Source organism: Callithrix jacchus, chromosome X, assembly GCF_049354715.1.
Source record: "Callithrix jacchus isolate 240 chromosome X, calJac240_pri, whole genome shotgun sequence".
NCBI classification, from domain to species: Eukaryota; Metazoa; Chordata; class Mammalia; order Primates; family Cebidae; genus Callithrix; species Callithrix jacchus.
The window spans coordinates 16,023,824-16,046,506 of NC_133524.1; the positions used below are offsets into that span (position 1 = coordinate 16,023,824).

Sequence of the window (22,683 nt, forward strand, 5' to 3'; positions counted from 1 at the left end):
AAATTGTACAAATAATCTATTATTTTAAACTTCAAATTTGGCAACAATGTTAAAGTTAAATAATACCAAGTGCTGGTAAAGACACATGGAATTGGAATCCCAGGTGATTCTGTGGAAGCAATGAGTCCAGCCACTCTGGAGTGACATTTGAAAGTGATTCCTAGAACAGAAAACACAGCTACCAGAAACCCTGTGGCACACATACGCAGACACTGGTTAGGATGTTCTTTGCGGCACTTGTCATCACAGCAGAGAATTGGAACAACCCAAATGTCCATCAGGACGGGAATGGATAAAATAAATATGGTACATGCTGTCGAGGGGATACTGTTCTACAGATTAAAGGAAAGAAGCCAGGTGCGGTGTCTCAGACCTGTAATCGCAGCCCTTTGGGAGGCTGAGGCGGGCAGATCACTGAGTTTAGGAGTCTGAGACCAGCCCAGGTTGCAGTGAGCTGAGATCATGACACTGCACTCCAGCCTGGGTTATAGAATGAGACTCTGTTTCAAAACAAATAAAGGAAAGAAATAGCCCAGGGTTTCTCAACATCAGCACAATCAGGCCAGATAACTCTATGTTGTGAGGATACTTTGTGCATTGTATAATGTTTAAGAGCAAACCTAGCATCTGTCTACCAGAGACCATTAAGACTACCAACAGTTGTGACAATCAAAAATGGCTTCCAGCCTGTAATCCCTGCAATTTGGGAGGCCAAGGCAGGCGGATCACTTGAGGCCAGGACTTCGAGACCAGCCTGGGTAACATAGTGAAATCCTGTCTCGACTAAAAATGCAAAAATTAGCCGGGTGTGGTGTCTCACGCCTGTAATCCCAGTTACTCAAGAGGCTGAGGCAGGAAAATCACTTGAACCTGGGAAGTGGAGGTTGTTGCAGTGAGCTGAGATTGTGCTGCTGCACTCCAGCCTGGGTGGCAGAGCGAGACTCTGTCTCAAAACACAAACAAACAAACAGAAATGGCTCTAGGAATTGCCAAATATCCCCTGAATGACAATGTCACCTACTGGTGGCAACCACTGAGCTAAGAGCTGCATTTTTTTTTTAAAAAGCATAAATCTCAACAAAGCACTTTCAAATGAAAAAGATTAGAAGTAGAGTATTTTGTGTAGCACAATGCCATTTGTTCAAATAATTTATTACATAATTATAGTGCTTATAATTTAATTCATGTTTATATTTTATTTCTATATGTTTATATAGCAATTGTTCATTAAATAAAAATTAAAATATGGATAAAAGTGAGCTATTTTGAAATATTAGTATAATATATTATGTATTAAGTTTAATATAACTATTTCATCATAAATTATATAAAAAGAAATACAAAATAATATTTCTGGCAAAATAGAGGAGGCCAGAAACCAGGTAAGAGGTAATTTGGATGCCTTACCCATATTGTTATTTTTATCTAAAGCCTCTTTAAATACTGTTCAAACATGAATTACATGGTATTCCCCATTAGAGAGTCATAGAATATAGCCGTAAACTAAAGCAGATTTCCTTCTCATGGAGCTTGCTTTCTAAGGGGTTGGAGACAGAAGATAAACAAGTAAATAAATGCATACACTGCACACTGGTAGAGGGCAGGAAGGCAAGCGCTATAAAGAAAAATAGGGAGGGATGCTTTAAACTCTCTCAACCCAACTGGGACGCCAAATACTCTCCTCACCCCAGTCACCAAGGAATGACACTCTCTTACTATGGTATGCAAGTTCATCAAATGTTTCAGTGTTTTCTTTGGTGGCAACTCATACTTTAATAGAGTACCTCACAAATAAAATGAAGATATTTTATCTACTTAGATTCCCACGAGATTTAAATTGTTGCTGAAAATATTAATCCTTACATTTTCAATGGAGCCAGTTTGGGTTATACATAAAAAGTTCTGGACTGCAGCTCTAAAAGTCTAGCTTTTAGTCTCAAATTTTCCGCTCCCTCATCTCTGGGATTGACAAGGCATTGCAATGTGAATGAGGTACAAGAAGGGGCTTGGGCTTAGTGTGCCTCATTGGTGACACTTTTGGCATTTGGGGTAGGATATTCCTTGTTATGTGGGACCGTCCTGAGCCTTAGACAACATTGATTATTTCCAATCCCCACCCTCTAAAGGCCACAGCACTCTCCAGTCATTAATATAGCTCCAAAACAAACCCTCGACATTTCTGGATGCCGAGGCGAGAAAGACTTCTAAATCTTCGACGTTTATTTTCAGACTCCACTTGCCTACTTCCTGCCAACAATTCTCTAACAGCAATCTAGAGTTACTCAGCAAGAGCTGGGAATTACTCATTCATTCATTTATTTGGGCCTCATATTACTTTCTTCTTGTGAGTTATTTCACTTTTAGAAATTTTATTCTTTGTATAGCTTTAGAATTTATAGAATTATTAGTTCTTGGAAATGCTGCCTTGCTCATTTGATGTGGGTTTTTGTGGGCATTGACCCCAAAGCTACTTTCCACAAGAAGCATCTCAGCTGTCAGTTATATTAAAATATAATAGTGAGTGTGTGATAACACAGGTCCATAAATTGCTTGACACTCCTACCTCCAGGAGTGAAGCTTAAGTCCCCTCCCTGAGTATAAGAGTTTAGAGATTCCCTTCTAACAGTTATGGTTTAGAAAGAGAAACTTGGCAGGCACCACATAATTCAAGGGATCAAGGTGAACTCAACAGTGATGTCTTGAGTACATCAGGGACCCTAACACCATATGCTGAGATGGGCACTTCACCTGATTTTCTTCTCTAATAATCCCTATGTTCTGACTAAATTATGAGAAAACAGCAGACAATATCCAGTTGAGAACTTTTACGAAATACCCAACAAGCCCTCTTCAGAAGCATTAAGGTCATGAAAAATAAGAAAGACTGAGGAACACAGAGTTGGGGAGACAAAGGAGGAGAAGATCTAATCTCTTGTAATGGATGCATCGTGGTTAGGTCTAATAATAGCATTAGGGGAACTGGGTGAAGGAGCCAGAGCAGGCTTGCACAGCCTCGACATTTGGGGTCACCTCATTGCTGAGGGAACCATCCTATGCTTTGCAGGAAGTTTGCCAGCATCTCTGGCCTGCACATGCCAGCAGTATGTCCCTTTCACCATAACCCCCTACCTGGCCAAATAGTGAAACCCAACAGTAAATACCTCTGTATAGTTCCAAGTGTTCTGGGTTAGGGAAGGGACACAAATTGCCTCAGGTTCAGAACCATTATTACACAGGAATGCTATCTCTGCAAATATTCTTTAAAATTATTTTAAATTATGACGTATTTATTTATATGTATTGATATGTTTTGGCTTTGTGTTCCCACCCAAATTTCATCTCAAATTGTAATCCCCATGTGTCAAGGGAGAGACTGGGTGGGGGGTGATTGGATTATGGGGGCAGTTTCCCCATGCTGTTCTCATAATAGTGAGTTCTTATGAGATCTGATAGGTTTTTTGTTTGTTTGTTTTTTTGAGACGGTGTCTCAGTCTCACTCTGCCACCCAGCCTGGAGTGCAGTGATATGATCTTGGTTCACTGCAACCTCCACCTCCCAGATTCAAGCAATTCTCCTGCCTCAGCCTCCCAAGTAGCTGGGACTACAGGTGCATGCCACCATGTCCTGCTAATTTTTGTATTTTTAATAAAGACAGGGTTTCACCATGTTGGTCAGGCTGATCTCGAACTCCTGACCTCAGGTGATCCACCCAGCTTGGCCTCCCAGAGTACTGAGATTACAGGCACGAGCCGTCCCACCTGGCCAGATCCAGTAGTTTTACAAGGAGCTCTTCCCCCTTCACTCGCCGCTCACTCTCGCCTGCCACCATGTAAAAACATGGCTTTGCTTCCCTCTTGCTTTCCACCACAATTGTAAGTTTCCTGAGGCTTTCCCAGCCATGTGGAACTGTGAGTCAATTAAACCTCCTTCCTTTATAAAATACCCAGTTTCAGGTTGTTCTTTATAGCAGTCTGAGAATGGACTAATACATGTGTATATCTATAAATTGATACATAGATATATTTTAACAAGATTTAAGCAGTTATTGAAAAAGTTGCCTAGGCACTATAAATTAAACTACAGATATGACATAAAGCACTGGATAAATTACAAGTTCTGATTGACATCATTGATAATGACATAACAGCTAGAAATGTACTTTGAAAATAGCAAGATATATTCAAATGCAAGATATTGGCACCTGCCAGGTGCAGTGGCTCATGTCTGTAATCCCAACACTTTGGGAGGCTGAGACAGGAGGATTGCTTGAGCCCAGCAGCTTGAGACCAGCCTGGGCAACACAGTGAGACCCTATCTCTCAAAAAAAAATTTTTTTAATTAGCCGGGTGTGATGACATGCACCCATAGTCTCAGCTACTCGGGAGGCTGAGGCAGGAGGATTGCTTGAACCAAGGAGGCTGAGGCTATAGTGAGCCATGACTGCACCACTGCACTCCAGCCTGGGTGACAGAATAAGACTGTCTCAAAAAAAAAATGTTTTAAAGATGTTGGCACCCATATGTTAGAAGAATCGTCTTAGTAATTATTCAAAATTTTTTAAACTTAGCTTTCTTTCTAGAGGTTCAATACACTGTCCATTGCACAACAGAGCCAAAACTTAGCTTTTTTGTATCTTCACATTTCATATATTTGTTATTATGCCATCGACTATACTAATGTCTTAAGTAGCACCATTTCTGTCATTTCTTACAGGATTGGCATTAGGAAAAAAGGAGAATAGTTTTACTTGTTTAGAGTCTTCTTTAACGAAAGAACACTAAGCATCCCTCCTACATGGTGGTGTTGCCAAGAGAAGTAAAATCTCATATTTTAAGAAAACCAAAAAGTTACCTTGGGCTAAATAAATATCAGCCATAGAAATATACCTGTAGGATGTGTTTATATTTTGTTCACATACATGCAGTTGAACTAGGAATTAATAAGACCACTTCCTAGTTCACAGTAGCAATGTTGTGGAAGGGCCAGGGAAAAGCCTAGCCCTCCCTGCTCTGAAGACAGCAAAGACTGTATATGAAGATGGAGACACACTCTGACCTGGTGCTTACTACTTGCTTGGATGACGCTTTCAGAAGCTAACTGATGTCTTAGCCACCGTGAAAGTAAAAAACTGAGGTCCAACAAGAGTTGACGCCCAGGCAACGGGGAACTGCTTCTACTCTGGCCATTGTGTGCCAACTCCACCATGGGAGCATCCTCCTGTGGGACTGAGGTGGAAAAAGAGGAAAAAATTGGGGTGTGGGAGGACAGTGTTTTCTTGCGTCCACTGCACCTCAATAGACAGGCCTCTAGTTTGAGAGCCAGGATGTTAAACATGCTTCATTCACTCACAAATATTTACTAAGAGCTAACCTTCATTAGCCAATGTGGTTAGGGATAAGGTTAGGAAAAGAGTTCCTACTACAGCGGCATTTAGATTCTGTGCCCCATCCCATGCAGGAATTTAGTGATGCTAAGACTCTTTAAGACCAAGACCAGTGCCTTGAGCCTAACAAAGCATTCAATACCAAAGTGGAAGCCAGTAACCCCCACGGTGGCAGAATTTCCACATAGTTCCATGCAAATAACAAGAAAACCATTTAATATAAAGATTTGTAAATAATCACTTCAAAAGAAGTGCCTTGTTGCTGTCACATTTAGTCCATCTTCATATAATTCTTTTCTGGGCCAGTTTGTTGGGCATGAGAATAGACCCAGGACATGGGAAGGGCAAAGGGCTTCTAGATTTCACATGGCTTGTCTGCATTCTTCATCAGGAGGGTCTCTAATCCCTGCTCTGATTTGAACTTCATGGTCTCCAAGCAAAGAGCACCAGTTTTAATTTGATCAGTTGCAGGGTTACTAGGGACACTATCAAATACTTTGTCCATCAGCAACAGATAGATTTCTCTGTGCCCTGGGACATGAGGATATGAGGCCCAAGTCTTTCCTGTACAGTGATTCTGTATTCCTCAAGCTCTTGGCCCATGTGGGCCATTCAGTAAGTGACTGTGAAATGAGCAGATAGATGACAAAAGGTTAACATCTCACTGTTTCTGTAATTTTTCCCCACGTGACCCTGTCAAACATTTCGTTGCATAGGAGCTGCATTAATAAATAAAGGAGGGAAGGAGGAAGAGAGATTACTTCCTTGAAACTTCCCCTACCCGGATACAGATATTCAGAGACATATTATAACACAAAAACTGTAGTGAAAGAAGAATCCTAAATATACTGTAGATTGAAGTAGCCAAAAGGAATTATAAACATAAAGAGAGAAAATTTATGCTAAAAGAGAAGTCACATGAACAGCACAGCTCAGTACTTAATTTCTTTAGCTATCAAAGGATAGACATTTCTTCTAATTATAAATTTTGTACAACTAGTGACTTCTCCGTGGTCTTTCTTCCAAATGTCACTACACTCAATGTCCTCCAAGATTTTCACAGAATGAAAAATTAATCAACCAACAAGCACTTATCCAGCTGGACATGTCTTTAATAAATAAACCAAAAGACCATTAGCACAACTAAATAGAAATCCTGCATTTTCAAGGTGTTAAATATAGATAGGTCTGATGAATTCACTTTAGAAATCATTTTGACCAGATGTTTTTACAGAGAAATTATATTAACTCAGACACGAGTATCTTCTTTAAGCAAATCATGAAAAAGAGGTAAAAGTGTTTACTCCCCTTCCTCAAGTATGGGAAGCCCTGGTCTGAAGTTTTCTCTAAGAATTGGCTTCACTGCCATTTTTCATCAATGGCGCCAGACAGGGCCAACTGCCTCCAAAGAGTAAGAATTGGGCTCTTGTTTCTGGAAATCAAAAGGACTAAATAGGCCCTGGGTTGCTGTTTTACAAGCACAAGACTGTTAATCTCCTTACCGTGGATACAACAGCACGTTGTTCCTTTTTAGATCTCAAGATTCATCCTTGAATAATTAGGCAGAGGAAGAAATCCATTATATATCCTACACCATTTAACTCAGAAAAAGAAAACCCTGCCTGAGCTAGACCTCTGCCTCTCTTGCTAAAAATGATAGATTACCTAAAAGCCGATATTTGAGTAAACTAAGCAGATGAATTTCCTAGTTGACCTGAGAAATTGTCAGGGGCTATAGATAAATAAGAAGGAATAAGTGAGAGTATTTCCCAGTTGACCTGGGAAATGGAGTAAACTTTAATTATAGCTTCCTTAGAAATTACTTTCAATATTTTAAAATCCTTGTGCCATCATTTTAGTAGATCTGGCCTAAATCTTATAATAATTAGTTGAACCCCCTCCCCCACCACCAATTTTTCAACCAACAACTGCAGAGTTGACCTTTTCTGTGTAAGTCCCAAGAAAACCTCAAGTAGAATAACCTATAGATATTAGAGCCCTCTTCTACCAACTAAGGTTTTTCATCTATCTTCCATTCTACTTTTGTTGTTTTTGTTTTTGTTTTTGTTTTTGTTTTGAGACAGAGTCTCGCTCTTGTCACCCAGGCTGGAGTGCAGAGGTGTGGTCTTGGCTCACCGCAACCTCAGCTTCCCAGGTTCAGGCAATTCTCCTGCCTCAGCCTCCTGAGTAGCTGGGATTACAGGTGCATGCCAGCACGCCCGGCTAATTTCTATATTTTTAGTAGGGATAAGGTTTCACCATGTTGGCCAGGCTGGTCTCAAACTTTTGACCTCAGGTGATCCACCCACCTCGGCCTCTGAAAGTGCTGGTATTATAGGCATGAGCCATTGTGCCTGGCCTATCTTCCATTCTACTTTTAAGGAAAACCAGCAAATAACATGAAAACCATTTAATATAAATACTTGTAAATAATCACTTCAAAAGAAGTGCCTTGTTGCTGTCACATTTAGTCCATCTTTATATAATTCTTTTCTGGGCCAGTTTGCTGGGCATGAGACGTGTAGTTACACAAGCCTGTGCCCTTAAGACGGCCCTACTCTTGGTTTAATGTTCTGCTGTCGTAGTCTTGAAATTCTTAATGGTTTAACAAGGGGTCCTCCATTTTCATTTTGCACTGGGCCCTGCAAATTACATAGCACATCCTGATTTCTACAACTGTAGAATAACACAATGGGAATTCCATGTGAATTAATAATACGTGACACTCATTGCTTTTTCTATATACTTCCAAGTACTTCACATAAATTATTTCATTCCATTCAATGGTAAAATTGGTAGATTCTTAACTTTTAATGAAAGACAAAATCAGATTAACTCTAAGGACTAAAAAATATATATAACATTACATTTAAAAATTTTTCAAAAACATAATTTGTTGTGGAAATGAATTATTGTCATGAGGTATCCCCCACTAGATGGACTTCCTGTAGGGACCCTGCTCTCCTGTAGGGGTAAGCAAGCTTTTCTGAAGGGCCAGGTGCCAAGTATTGCAGGCTTTGTCTGTCAGAAGTACTCAACTCTGCTGTCCTTAGCAAGAGCACAGCCTGTAAGCAATAGATATTCAAATGACTAAGTGTATTGCAATGACACTTGGTGTGTGGACACTGAAATTGGGATTGCAGATAATTTTCAGGCATCACAGATATTTCCAATTTTCCAACTATTTAAAAATGTAAAAAATCACTGTTAGCTTCTGATCTGTATAAAAGCAGGCAGCAGGCTGGATTTGCCCCAGAGGCCATGGTTTGCCGACTGCTGCTGATCTTAGCCCTCATTTGACTCTCAGTGCCCAGCCCATTGCAGGCTTTCAGGAGAGGTCGCTTGATTCAGTGGCTCCAGCCACAGCAATGTAGTTCCACACACCTACCTCGTGGACCTCAGTGGAGGAGGTTGGTGTTGCTCACACTGTTCCCTTTGGGCACTCTGTCAGCTCCTTCTTTCTCTCCTCTTGACAGCATCTGGGGCAGATGGCGTGACTTTCCTGTCACCTACAGCTGCTCTCCTTCCAGCAGTTCTGGCCAGAGCAGGGGCCTGAGTTGCGGGCTCCAGCCATTTCCTCCGGGCTCCACTCCCTCCCTGCCTGTGCTCCCCTCACCGATGCTTCATTCTCCTCACTTAGGGACAGGGAAGCAAGATGATGGAGGTGTGAGATAGACAAGGAAAGGCCAAATTCTTCTTCCCGAACCAGGGCCCTTGTGGTTCCCCCCGCTGTGAGGGGTCCTCTGTGGTGGTGGGCGTCCAGATACTCTCCACTTAGAATGCTCCTGTGGGGTCTTCAGGAGCCACTCAGGGGACCTCTGCACTGCATCTTCCCCTGACATGGGTGACGTGCTCTGACCGACTTCCTCCACCCCACCTCAGCTCTGCCTCCAGGGGTGTACACCTCCAGCCTCACTCTGCTGCCTTGTCTTGCTCTGTCTCACTTAGGGACTTGGGCCCAACGAGCAATGACTCCATCCTGTTCCCTTCCAAAGCCTCTGCTTGGCCCCAAGAAAGTATTCAAGTACAGACTGCTCAGAAAGCTGCCTTTTCTCTCCCCAGTCACAGGGACTCAAGCCAGCCTTCCACCGTGAGACTTCAACTAAGAGGCAGCTGCCAGCTTCAGAGTATCTTCGAGTTGTCTGAAATAATCATAGAATAAGGAATGAGAAAAAAATAAACAGTCAATGTCTAAGACCCCTGAATTCATCTTTAGAAAGGATAATTCTACTGTGTTAGCTTCCTTCCTATGGCTGCCATAACAAATACCACAGACTAAATGGCCTAAACAACAGAAGTTAATTTTCTCATAGTCTGGATGCTAGAAGTCCAAGATTAAGGTAGCAGAGTTGGTTTCTTCTGAAGCCTCTCTTTTTGGCCTGTAGTACCTGTTCTCTCCCTACTTTCATGTGATCTTCTTCTGTGCACATCTGTGTCCTAGCCTCCTTTTCTTAAAAAGTCAATAGTCAGATTGGATTAACGCTCACTCTTATGACCTCATTTTCCCTTAATTAACCTTTTGAAGACCTTATCTCCAAATATAGTCATATTTTAAGGTACTGGGGTTTGGAACTTCAATATATGAATTTGGGAGGGTGGAGGACAAGATTCAGCCCATAATAGCTACCCTCCAGAATTTATAATTCACTCAGTCTCACATTGGAACCAAAAGACTTCTGGAAGGCAGATTTAAAAACTAACCCATTTGCCAAGCCAGTGATGTTTTCCATCTACCCACCACACTGGAGAGAGATAGTCTCTTTGCAAAGTTATTTTAAATCCCATCTTGCATTATGTGGTGCCCTTTCCCATAGGAAAATGGTATTCATGTAGGAGTGCAGCATCCTTTATGTCAGTGCATGTAAAATCCAGCCCAGCACCTGAATTGCATCTTAAACACATCTGCTTCATTAAGCTGGCTTCATCACTTATCACCCTGACAGCCAGTATTGCTTGAACACATACTGCCTGGCAGCAAGATGAGCAAGTCCTTCCATGCAGGATGCCTGGCCAAGAACCAACTCTTCCTGCCTGGAATATGTTTCCCCTGGCAGTCTCCTTCTTGTTAATCCAGTCCCAGCTTAAATGGCACTTCCTCAGAGAGGCCTTCTTCTGACCACCCAAGGTAAAGAAGTCCCCCCATCCCACCCTATCATATCATATCATTATCATGGTAGTTAGTACTTCTTTTCCTTTGTAACATGTATTTACCATCAATCTCTCCATGGGTCTACAGATACCATGAAGAGCATTTCCTAAGGACACTCACAGTTGTCATTTGTGTTGTTCCAATTTTGGCTTGGGAAATTTTGTGCACCAAAGGCCTAACAGCCGTCATTTATGTCACAGTGACATAAATGATGGCTGCTACTTTTTCGTGCAACCACACACAAGTAAAGGTGCAAGTATGTAGGCAGTGGTGGCCCCAGGGGATGGTTTGGGAGAATTTAGCCCACGGTAAGTTCCATGAGTATTTCTCTCATAGCCACTCCATATAAATGTGAGATCTCGGTGAAAGGGGAGCTTCCTGCCAAAATGTAGTTTCAACACAAGTCCCGTATAATCTCTCCACCTGTCAACAAAGAAAATCTGAAGCCACCACTGTCTGTGAGGATAAGCATTCTCATTGACTACTGAAAACTAGAAGGAATATCTCATATGTCATTAATGGCTATTTTGCTCATAGGATGGATTTTTTTTAGGATGGATTTTTTTTTTTAAGACAGGGTTTTTCTATGTCGCCCAGGCTGGAGTGCAGTGATGTGAACATAGGTCATTGCTCCCTTGAACTCCTGGCTCAAGTGATTCTCCCAACTCAGCCTCCCAAGTAGGTGGGACAACAGGTGCACACCACCCTGCCCAGTTAATTTTTTTAATGTTTTGTAGAGACGGGGTCTCACTTTGTACTCAGACTGGTAATGAATTATTGGTTTCAAGTGATCCTCCTGCCTCAGCCTCCCAAAGTATTGGGATTACAGGTGTGAGCCACTGTGCCCAGCCAGGATGGATTTCAAACTAATTTACATTGCAGTGAAACAACTCCCTTGGGCATGAAGGAAGAACTGGCTTTAAATTTCTCCTTGAACTATCTGTAGTAACTTCAGACAGGAAAAGGAAAACTTGGTGAAATACAAATAAAATCCAAATTCTCACTTCGGTGAAGAATTAGAGGATTCTCTTTCCTCAAAGTTACTTTCATAAATATAAGGAAAAATAAGTTTGGGTTTCACTCTCCCCTTGGTTCCTTTCCCTGTTTAAGTAACAGACAGAAAGACCTCAAATCTACAAACTTGTAAATCAAGAAAGGCTATTGTTGATTAGGGGTTGGTACATGCTGTTTAGATAGGGAAGGCTTATTAACACAATGTGGAGATGATGGATGAGCCTGTTCAAGTGTAGATAGCAATGATAAGCTCAATGCAGCAGATAAAAATGTAGATCCTACCTCCAAGGATTGCATCTGGAGAGTGGATAGTATTCTGTCAGCTTTGGAAAATGGATGGAAAGCAAATCTTGCAGACGTACCCATTCCATTCCCAGGTTGCTCTGTAGCTGGTGGTTGGAAGAAACTCTGCAACAATGTTCAATCCCTGGACAGGAAAACCTTTCAGGATTCTTCTTTAACATGGGTCTGAGAAGAAGAGAAATATAATATTTTTTTAAATGAAGATGCTAGCCACCTCTCACCAAAACACATATTTAAATTGTTTTTCGGATCTTGAGGATGATTTAACCTGACCTGTCCTTTCATTGATTCCTCTTAAAACTGAGAGCTTGAGCTGACCGGATAGGGGTCCAGTTTTGTTCAAAGAAGAAAGCTCCAAGCTATTTAGATCAGAACAGGATTGATGTAGTTCTAGATTGGATTGGTATCCTGCCAGTGGAACCAACTTATCTTGAGCAAGTGTGAAAAGACTGAAAGCTTCTGCATTGAAATACGTAGCATATTTCTCCTAGGGCATTCAAAACACTTCAGAGAAAGAGCTTCCATGCATAAGTGAGATTGAGCACATATACTAATGAGAAGGTGTACAACTTGCAAGGGGATAAGGAAAGAGATAATAACTCCCAACATATGTATACTCTGTGACCCCAATTTCTACTCCTAAGTATATGCCCAAGAAAAAGAAAACATACAGAAAAAAACATGTATAAGAATGTCCATAGCAGTTTAGCTACCTGTTGTGCAAATATCTGACACATAATAGGTGCTCAATAAATGTGTAAAATTGAACATCTCTTTATATCCCACATATGGCTTCACAGACCACGTGACACATACTAGTTGTATCATCAGTTCATATTTCTAGCATGTGCTATAAATACCTTAATAAAAATCATTTTATTAACAATTTTCATTTTAGTCTATTATTGCTTTAATAAAATGTTAGAATGAGGACTTTAGGAATGATTTACTCAAGCTTAAGATAATGATGCAGAAGGGCCCAGTCATAAAGAAAGTGTTATTAGGAAGCCTTTTTTTTTTTTTTTTTTGAGACGGAGTTTCGCTCATGTTACCCAGACTGGAGTGCAATGGCACAATCTCGGCTCACCGCAACCTCCGCCTCCTGGGTTCAGGCAATTCTCCTGCCTCAGCCACCTGAGTAGCTGGGATTACAGGCACGTGCCACCATGCCCAGCTAATTTTTTTTTGTACCTTTAGTAGAGACGAGGTTTCACCATGTTGACCAGGATGGTCTCGATCTCTTGACCTAGTGATCCACCCGCCTTGGCCTCCCAAAGTGCTGGGATTACAGGCGTGAGCCACCGCGCCCGGCCCACAATTTTTTTTAAATGAACACTCAAGTTCTTACTATTTTAGTTCCCAGAACTGCTCTGTCTCACTCTAAAAACATTTTCTTGCAAAGGGATTGGTTTTGATCACCCCCAAAATCTGGTAGCAGTGAAAATCAAAGTTAATGCTATAGAACAGTGTTGTCCAATGGAGCATTCTGTGATGATGGAAATGTTCTGTGTCTGTGCTGTCCAGTATGGCAGCCTCTACACATAGATGGCTATTGAGCACTTGAAAGAGTAGCAATCATGACAAAATGTGTCAAACAGAGCCCAGCGAGTCCTAATATTTCATGCAACTGGAATGAACAGAAAACAGATCTACAACTAAATGATTCCAAATTATTCCTGAAAGTTTACCCTCTGTCATTTTAGGTGATTTAATATTTTGTTTTGAAACTCGTAAAAAAGTCACAGGCTCAAATTTCAACACATCTGCAAATTTAGAGAAATAAGTCCTTTAAGTCAAAGATGCACTCAAACAACAGAAAACTGGTTTGTTTTTGTTTATGTTTTTTTCTTTTTGCTTGGAACAGAGCTGGATGCAAAGTTAGTTAGGTTTTTCATTGCTGTTTTGACAATGGTTACTGTCCAGCCTTTTCTCTTACTGGTCCATGTTAATGTATTTTTAAGTTTCAAGACTAGCTATGTGGTTGACAGTTCCGCCTCAATAGCAGTTACTGGCCAGGCACGATGACTGCTGCCTGTAATCCCAGCACTTTGGGAGGCCGATGCAGATGGATCACTTGAGGTCAGGAGTTTGAAACCAGCCTGGCCAAGATGGTGAAAACTCATTTCCACTAAAAACACAAAAGTTAGCCGAGTGTGGTGGTGGGTGTCTGTAATCCCAGCTACTTGGGAGGTTTAGGCAGGAGAATTGCTTGAACCCGATCTCGCCACTGCACTCCACCCTGGGCCACAGAGTGAAACTTCGTCTCAAAAATATATATAAATAAATAATGAATAGGAGTTACCCAGGAAAAGAGGTCACAGCGTCCTTTTGGAATAGAAAACAAAAGGCAAATGGAAAAGGAAGTAAAATGCACTCTGCACTTAAAGCTGCCTGAGCCATTCTGTGACCCAGATTAAAATATCAGAAAAAGAACAAAGCCATCACCTGAAAGGGTTAATGATTAACACCCATGATTTGGGTTAATATTTTCAAAGAAGTTGCCTGTCTCATGTCGGTTATTTATGGAAATCTACAGATTAGTTGTTTTTTCCAGACTATACCTCAAAAGAATGTTTCTTCATCTGACTCAAAGGTGGAATCCTCCCCTGACCCCTTCTGCGATTCTCTGGTTAGGTGCATGGTGGGAAGAATTGAGTCCTGTCCAGAGATTTTCTTGGCATGCACTTTCTACCTTTTCGAGGTTAAGACACCTGGTTCATAGACAGGCTATCTATCCTCATTCAGGAAACAAACGTGACTCCTTTCTCTCTCTGGTAAACAAAGGGTGCCCTTCCTGTCAAGGGCCTCACCTGACTCTCACCACAGCAGGTGAACATCCCAGGAGAGCTATGGAGCTCCCACTTTCAACACGGGAATGACTGTGTTCAGCCCTGAGGTCTGACGCTTGAGTTAAATCCAACTTAGTGATGCAGAGCAGCACTGTCCGAGGGACATTCTGTGGCGATGGGAAGGTTCTATATCTGTGCTATCCAGTATGGCAGCCACTAGAGGTAAGGGGCCATTGAGCACTGGAAATGGAGCTAGTGTTGCTGAGAAAGGGAATTTTTCTTTAATCCAACTTAAGCAGGCACACGGGCTACTGAGTAGTACTCTGATCAGTACAGCAATACAACAGTAATTCAGAGCTACCCACCCTGCAGTAGCTTCACTGGGTTGTTTCTCTAATCCTCAGGCAACACTTCATAATTGCTATTATCACATGGGAGGGAACTCAGGCTCCAGCGTCGAAGACATTGGCAGCAATGGGATGAGTGGGATGGGTGTCACTTTACCAGCTAGGTGGACTTATACTTGAACCCTGTCTCCACCACAACCAACTGCTCTGCGTCTCCAGTCATCATTGCTCAACACTGAAATCGACCAAATACCACACGGTCTCACTGGTAAGTGGGAGCTAAACATTGAGTACACATGGACACAAAGAAGGGACAACAGAAAAAGGGACCTACTTAAGGATAAAGGGTAGGAGGAGGGAGAGGATCGAAAAACTACCTATCAAATACTATGCTTATTATCTGGGTGACAAAATAATCTGTACACCAAACTCCCGTGACACACAATTCATCTATATAACAAACCTCCACATGTTCCCCGAAACTAAAAGTTAAAAAACACCCTGAAGTTGCAACGAAACCTCAGAGATGCTCTAAGAATTAAGATAATGAGTGTCAAAGAATCTTTCCACTGGCGGGCATTGCACAGATGCCAATCGACGCCCCACCCAGAGGTTGATGTCAGGGCTTTCCTCTCTACCGTGCTGCCTCTTTATAAATTCAGTCAGTCCCAAATTCCACCCTGTTCCTGGAAAATTATGAATGGCAGAATGAGATTGGGTGACCCTGGCGTTAAATAGAAATATGGATTTTCAAAGCAACAATGGGGAAAATATCAACAATGAGATTTCTGCAGCACTTTGAGAAACACATCATTTGTCCCTCCTTGTAAGGGTGGTATTTTATTGTAAAGGACCCGTTTCTGTCAACTAAAACCAGCTGAGGAAGCTTTTTCTCATCTCCTTCACCTTGGTTGCAAGGACATGGAGTCAGGAAAAGCTATACTAAAGGGAGAGGCAGCCACAAGTCAGCCCAGCCATTCTAGCAGTGTCACTCTATTAGATGCGATGGAAATTTCCAGAAGGAAGAGCTCACCTAGCTAACCCCTGAAAGAAAACAAAGGCAGGCTAGATGAAGTCATCTTGGGAAATGTTAAACGAGATAAAGTCATCACTGGAAGGAAAAGTCAATATACCTAGAGATAGAGATTGTAACAAAGCATTTTATTTGCATCAAGGAAGAAAGCTATGTGAAGGACATAGAAATCTGCTTCAGCTTCTCTTTAGCCTTACACTACATAAAAGCATCAAGTGGCTCTTTTGGCTTTTACTTAGTCATCTATGTAACTAGGTGGAAGACAGTAAAACACTGAGTCTTAGTGTAAGTCATTCATTCGAGAAGACAATCTCTTTTGAATTATGGCTTCTCAATGTTTGTTGTATCATCTTTTTAAAAGAGCAACAGAAATTCTTTTTAGAAAGTACAAAGAAGCACAAGGAGAAACGTAAAAATCACCTGTAATTCCACCAGCGTCAATGAATGACCAATGTTAATGTTTTCCAAATATTTGGAACATACCTTTCTTTTGTATGTATGTGTGTAAATACACGTACATTTCTTCTTAAAAACAAAACTGGGATCGTGCTATTATACAGCTTTGTCATCCTTTTTTGTTGAACTTAACTGTGTTTTGTTTTTGTTGTGTTGTTGTTGTTTTTATAGAGACAGGATCTTGCTCTGTTGCACAGGCTGGAGTGCAGTGGCACCATCATAGCTCAGTGCAGCCTCAACCTCCCGGATTCAAGCAACCCTCCTACCTCAGCCGCCCGCCATCCCCCCACCCTGTAGCTGGGAGTATCGGCACATGCCACCGTGCCCTGCTAATTTTAAATTTGTTTTTTGAGTAGATGGGGTCTTGCTTATATTGCCCAGTCTGGTCTCAAATTCCTGGGCTCAAGCAATCCACCTGTCTTGGCCTTCTAAAGTGCTGGAATTATAGGTCTGAGCACTGCATCTGGTCCACAGTGTTACTTTGAGTGTATTCCCACATCTTTTAATGACTGTCTAATATTGCATTCATTTTATGAATCTATTATATGCTTTAAAAATTATTAATTTTTTAACTACAACAAACAATGCTATAATAAATATTTGGGAAATGGACACTTCTATTAATATCTTTGGTGTAAATTTAAATTTTGGAGTCAAAAGGTATAGAAACATGTAAGGTTTTAGTACATGTTCATTTCCTTTCAAAAGGGTTATGTCAGTGTACAGATTTTTTTGCAGTGTATGACTGTCCGTTTTCCAGAATCCTGCTCCATATATTATTGATTCACAAAACACTTTTGGCAAAACAAATGGTAAAGCAGTATATAAATACTGCTTTGATTTGCAATTCTTTGTGTCATAGTAAAACTGAACATATTTATATGTTGAGTGGACATTTGTATTTATTTTTCTGCTTATTTGATCCTTTGCCCCTTTTTTGCCAAAATTTTCATTATTCTCAATTTTTTTGGATGAATTTGTATGTGCATAGACATTCCTTTTTTTTCTTTTTGAGATAGAGTCATGCACTGTTGCCCAGGCTGGAATGCAGTGGTGCAGTCTCCACTCACTGCAACCTCCACCTCCCAGGTTCAAGCGATTCTCCTGCCTCAGCCCCCTGAGTAGCTGGGATTACAGGCACACCACCATGCCTGGCTAATTTTTGTATTTTTAGTAGAGATGGGGGCTTCGCTGTATTGGTCAGGCTGGTCTCAAACTCCTGACTTCAGGTGATTCACCCACCTCGGCCTCCCAAAGTGCTGGGATTACAGGTGTGAGCCTCCCCACCCCGCCGCACATTGTTTCCCAGTAGTTAGTTCCCCTGTCAGTTGGGTATGCGATTATTTTCTTCCATTTTTCCAGAAAGCAATGCTACCTTTCATGTCACCTGCATATACTTTAAAGTTTCTCTCCTACTTTTTAATAGCAGTACCTAGCTGTTGATGTTGCTTTGTGTCATTGTAGTGACACTATCAGAACAGAGTGAATAATGGTGAGATAACATGAACACTTGACTTCTTCCTTACTGTAATGGGGCTGTTTCTACTCCACATAATCTGGTGAGTCACTGTTAAATATGATGTGTTTCGTGATAAAAGTATCCTTTATTTCCAGTTTACTAAAAATTATTTTAATCAATAATTGATTTTGAAATGTAACTATCTTTTCAGTATGTGTTATTATCATCATTGGGTTTTTTTAAAAATCATTTAGTTCATTATACTGATAAATTTCTTTACATTGATCTAACCCTTACCCAAACTAATTTTTATTTTGATTTTTCATTACTTGATTTGACTATTTTCAGGCTACTGGATGTATTTTGCTGATTTTTTTCATAAGATTTACAGGTGTATTTTCATGAGGAAGAGTATATAGATTTCTTTTCAGGTGCTAATTCTTGGAGATTTTTTCTTTTTATTGCCACCTTGAATATGGTATAGAAATATCTCTAGCATTTTCTGTGTTTTGAAATACTTTTAAAAGCATATGAAATAAAAACTTTATGGATAAATAATATGAATTATGCGTATTTGTGGTAAGAAGTTCTCTGGAAACTTTCCCCATTTTTTCCATGGTCATTTAGATTTCCATGGTCATTCCAAATCATCAGATTTTACAAGTCTTTCTAAATTCATTTAGACTCTACAATTTCCAAGAAAATCCTTTAATTCATTCAGATTTTTCAGTATTCTCATGAGCATTATAGGGCATTTTCCATATGAGAACATAGTCTTTGTCACTATGTTCTCATCATATTTGCTAGTGAATACATTAGACATGCCAGAAGTTTTGCTAGTTTTTGTTGTTATTTTTTCAAAGAACGTGCTCTTGGATTAATTTTCACTTTTATTCTGCTTTCTGATTCAGTCATCTTAGTTCATTGATTAAATCCGTTCTCTGGTTGTTGTTATACTTGTTTTGCTATTCTGTTTATAACTCTTGACTAATAAGCTTGTTTATGTTTGGTCTTAGTTAATAATGAAAATGTCTGTGGCTATGGATTTTCCTCAGAGTACTACTCTGGCTACATGACATAAAAAATATAGTTGTATAGTAATCTCATTATCATTAATTTCAGAATAGTCTATAATTACAGTTTTCATTTTTTTCTATAACCCAGTTATTACATTCAAAAGTATTTTCTAAATTTCTAAGTTCTTTTCAGATTTAACTATATATATGTATATATCGTGTTTTAAATATTGTTCTTATTAATCTCAAGCACATTGATAAATACTTAATCTTAGACCTTATGGGAGGAAATCTGTACAGTTTACTTGTTAATCTCCAATATATTTTGTAAATAACTTCAAATAAGCATCTAACAATATTCTTTTATTATTGTTATTTGATCTGGTATTTCTCCCTTTTTTTTTTCTTTTTTAAAATTTCAACTTTTATTTTACATTTTTGGATTTTTGGGGCACATGTACAGGTTTGTTACAAGGGTATATTGTGTGATGCTGAGTTTGGGGTATGATTGAACCCATCACCCAGTAAGCACAGTACTCAATAGGGGATTTTCCAACCCTTGTCCCCCTCCTCTAGTCATCCCAGTGTCTATTGACAATATTCTTTTTAAAAGAATTATGAGTTAATATTGCACTGTTAAATTCCTGTTTTCAAAATAAAAGCATTGTCTTGACTTTCACATTATTTTTAAACTGATCTGTCATATTAATATAATGCTGATCTATCATAGTAATTCAATTAATACAATTAAACGGCATGAAGTAGAAACTTTCTTAAGATAGTAAGATTTTTTTGTGTCAGGATAAAGCTAATTCCTGCCAATGGGCTGATGTGCTCATATGTTTAGATTTGTTTGACCACAGCAAAAAAATTGCTAAATGTGCAGCCCTAAGTGGCAAGATTTCAATTAATTACTTGTATAGGTCCTATTAGATGAATAAACAGACAAAAGCTCAAATAACACATTTGCTACACTGCCAATAACTTGATTTCATAAATGAAGACACCGCAGGTGACATGTCACATAGAAGGTACAAAAAATAAATTCATTGTTAAATAGCTTGATGGAGACATCAGTAAAATAAATGGAAAACAGAGCTAGATACTAGGATTCTTGCCTCTCAAGATATTATCTTTATTTTCTTACACCTTTCAAAATCTTGCACAAATTTAATGTTTGTCTTGATGTACAAGTTTTTTGTTTGTTTGTTTGTTTGTTTGTTTTTGAGACAGAGTCTCGCTCCATCACCCAGGCTGGAGTGCAGTGGTGCAATCTCAGCTCACTGCATCCTCTGCCTCCTGGGTTCAAGCAATTCTTGTGCCTCAGACTCCCAAGTAGCTGAGACTACAGGTGCACTCCACCATACCCAGCTAATTTTTGCATTTTTAGTAGAGACAGGGTTTCACCATGTTGGCCAGGCTTGTCGCGACCTCCTGACCTCAAGTGATCTGCCCATCTTAGCCTCCCAAAGTGCTAGGATTACAAGTGTGAGCCACCATATACAAGTTTTAAGTAGTAAGTTTCCAGAATCTTCATATCTGTGTAAATTGCTTCATAAACTGCTCATTTCAGCAATGTCACATGTGGGAGCTTACTAACTTCTTTGTAACCATGGTAATGATGACAAATAAAGTAGTTCCAATCATTCTAAATATGTTACTATCTACTTCCAAATGTTTAGAGTTTAGAGCATGTAGATTTAAAAGTTCAGATTACTGTTGTCATGAGCCACACAAAAGGGCACTGAGTCTCCTGAGATGGGAAAGAGAAATTGATTTCTCCATGTTTTTTATACTCCATGACGCTCTTGAGAAGCACTTTCTGGGCACATAACTATTGATCTACTGCTCTGGGGTAAATAAAATATGAGATCACATGAAAATAGGACACATGTGTCGTTCTTTTCATTCATGCATGATGCCTTTTAAAGTTCATCAGTCATAAAAGCATATGGGCATATGTAGGCTCCATTCACCTGCAATAAAGCAGGAAGTAGGGAGGGCTGATGTTCCTTTTAAATTTGATTCGGAGTATTCTGTTTCATTACCACAGAACTGTAGTAAACATATAATGCCTAAAACTAGTTTTGTAAATTGTGAAACCATTTCAAATGTGACATTACTCTGTAAATTTTTATTGGGTTTTGGAAAATTGACCTGGCTGTGACACATTAAAAGAAATCAAATAAAACCTTTAATAGCTTTTTCCGCGCTACCTGCCGAGGGCTCCAAACGGCGTTGTTCTGGGTTCCCGTCGTAACTTAAAGGGAAACTTTCACAATGTCCGGAGCCCTTGATGTCCTGCAAATGAAGGAGGAGGATGTCCTTAAGTTCCTGGCAGCAGGAACCCATTTAGGTGGCACCAACCTTGACTTCCAGATGGAACCGTATATCTAAAAAAGGAAAAGTGATGGCATGTACATCATAAATCTGAAGAGGACCTGGGAGAAGCTTCTCCTGGCAGCTCCGGCCATTGTTGCCATTGAAAACCCTGCTGATGTCAGTGTTACATCCTCCAGGAATACTGGCCAGAGGGCCGTGCTGAAGTTTGCTCCTGCCACTGGAGCCACTCCAATTGCTGGCCGCTTCACTCCTGGAACCTTCACCAACCAGATCCCGGCAGCCTTCCGGGAGCCACGGCTGCTTGTGGTCACTGACCCAAGGGCTGACCACCAGCCTCTCACGGAGGCGTCTTATGTCAACCTACCTACCATTGCTCTGTGTAACACAGATTCTCCTCTGCGCTATGTGGACATTGCCATCCCATGCAACAACAAGGGAGCTCACTCAGTGGGTTTGATGTGGTGGATGCTGGCTCCGGAAGTTTTGCGCATGCGTGGCACCATTTCCCGTGAACACCGTGGGAGGTCATGCCTGATCTCTGCTTCTACAGAGATCCTGAAGAGATTGAAAAAGAAGAGCAGACTGCTGCTGAAAAGGCTGTGACCAAGGAGGAATTTCAGGGCGAATGCACTGCTCCAGCTCCTGAGTTCACTGCTACTCAGCCTGAGGTTGCCGACTGGTCTGAAGGCGTGCAGGTGCCCTCTGTGCCTATCCAGCAGTTCCCTACTGAAGACTGGAGCGCCCAGCCTGCCACGGAAGACTGGTCTGCAGCTCCCACTGCTCAGGCCACTGAATGGGTAGGAGCAACCACTGAATGGTCTTAAGCTGTTCTTGTGTGGCCTCTCAAACAACATGTAAGATTCATGGAAAATAAACATCGAGTTTCTAAAAAAAAAAAAACAAAAAAAACACAAACCTTTAATAGCTGAATATGGAAACTGTTTATAAGATTTTAAAATCTTGCATTTTTAAAACTAGCATCTAAATTATTTAGCTCCATTCAGAAATTTTCTAGAAGTTGTAGATTTTTAATCAAATGTGATCCTTCATAGTTTAATTGCAATGAAATTGATGTGTCTACATAATAACCAGTTTTAAGAGGTGTATAATCATTAGCCCAATACTTTCTGAATAATGAAGAGGTTCTGTTAATGAACGGTTCTATTCTCTTTAAGCTATCATCAGGTTAAGATACATGTGGAGATAAAGGATTTTTGCCTCATGTGCAAACCCTATTCCATTTTAACGCAGGGGTTGTCAATCAGGGACAATTTTACTCCCAAGAGAACATTTGGCAATATCTGGAGACTTTTTTGGTTGTCACAATTGCAGTGGGCAGGGATGGGGGTGCTACTGACATCTAGTGGATAGAGACCAGGGACACTGCTGAA

At 40.5% G+C, this 22,683-nt stretch overlaps 1 non-coding gene and 1 pseudogene across 1 annotated transcript; both read left to right on the top strand.

The window, feature by feature from the left end:
• The first annotated feature begins 11,825 nt into the window (after positions 1–11,825).
• LOC118150821 (small nucleolar RNA SNORA7) lies at positions 11,826–11,965 on the top strand. Its single transcript, XR_004738955.1, has one exon. It is a non-coding gene; the product is annotated as a small nucleolar RNA SNORA7 (small nucleolar RNA).
• A 9,185-nt stretch (positions 11,966–21,150) lies between these two features.
• Positions 21,151–22,131, top strand: LOC100409962 (small ribosomal subunit protein uS2 pseudogene; annotated as a pseudogene).
• Positions 22,132–22,683: the final 552 nt, after the last annotated feature.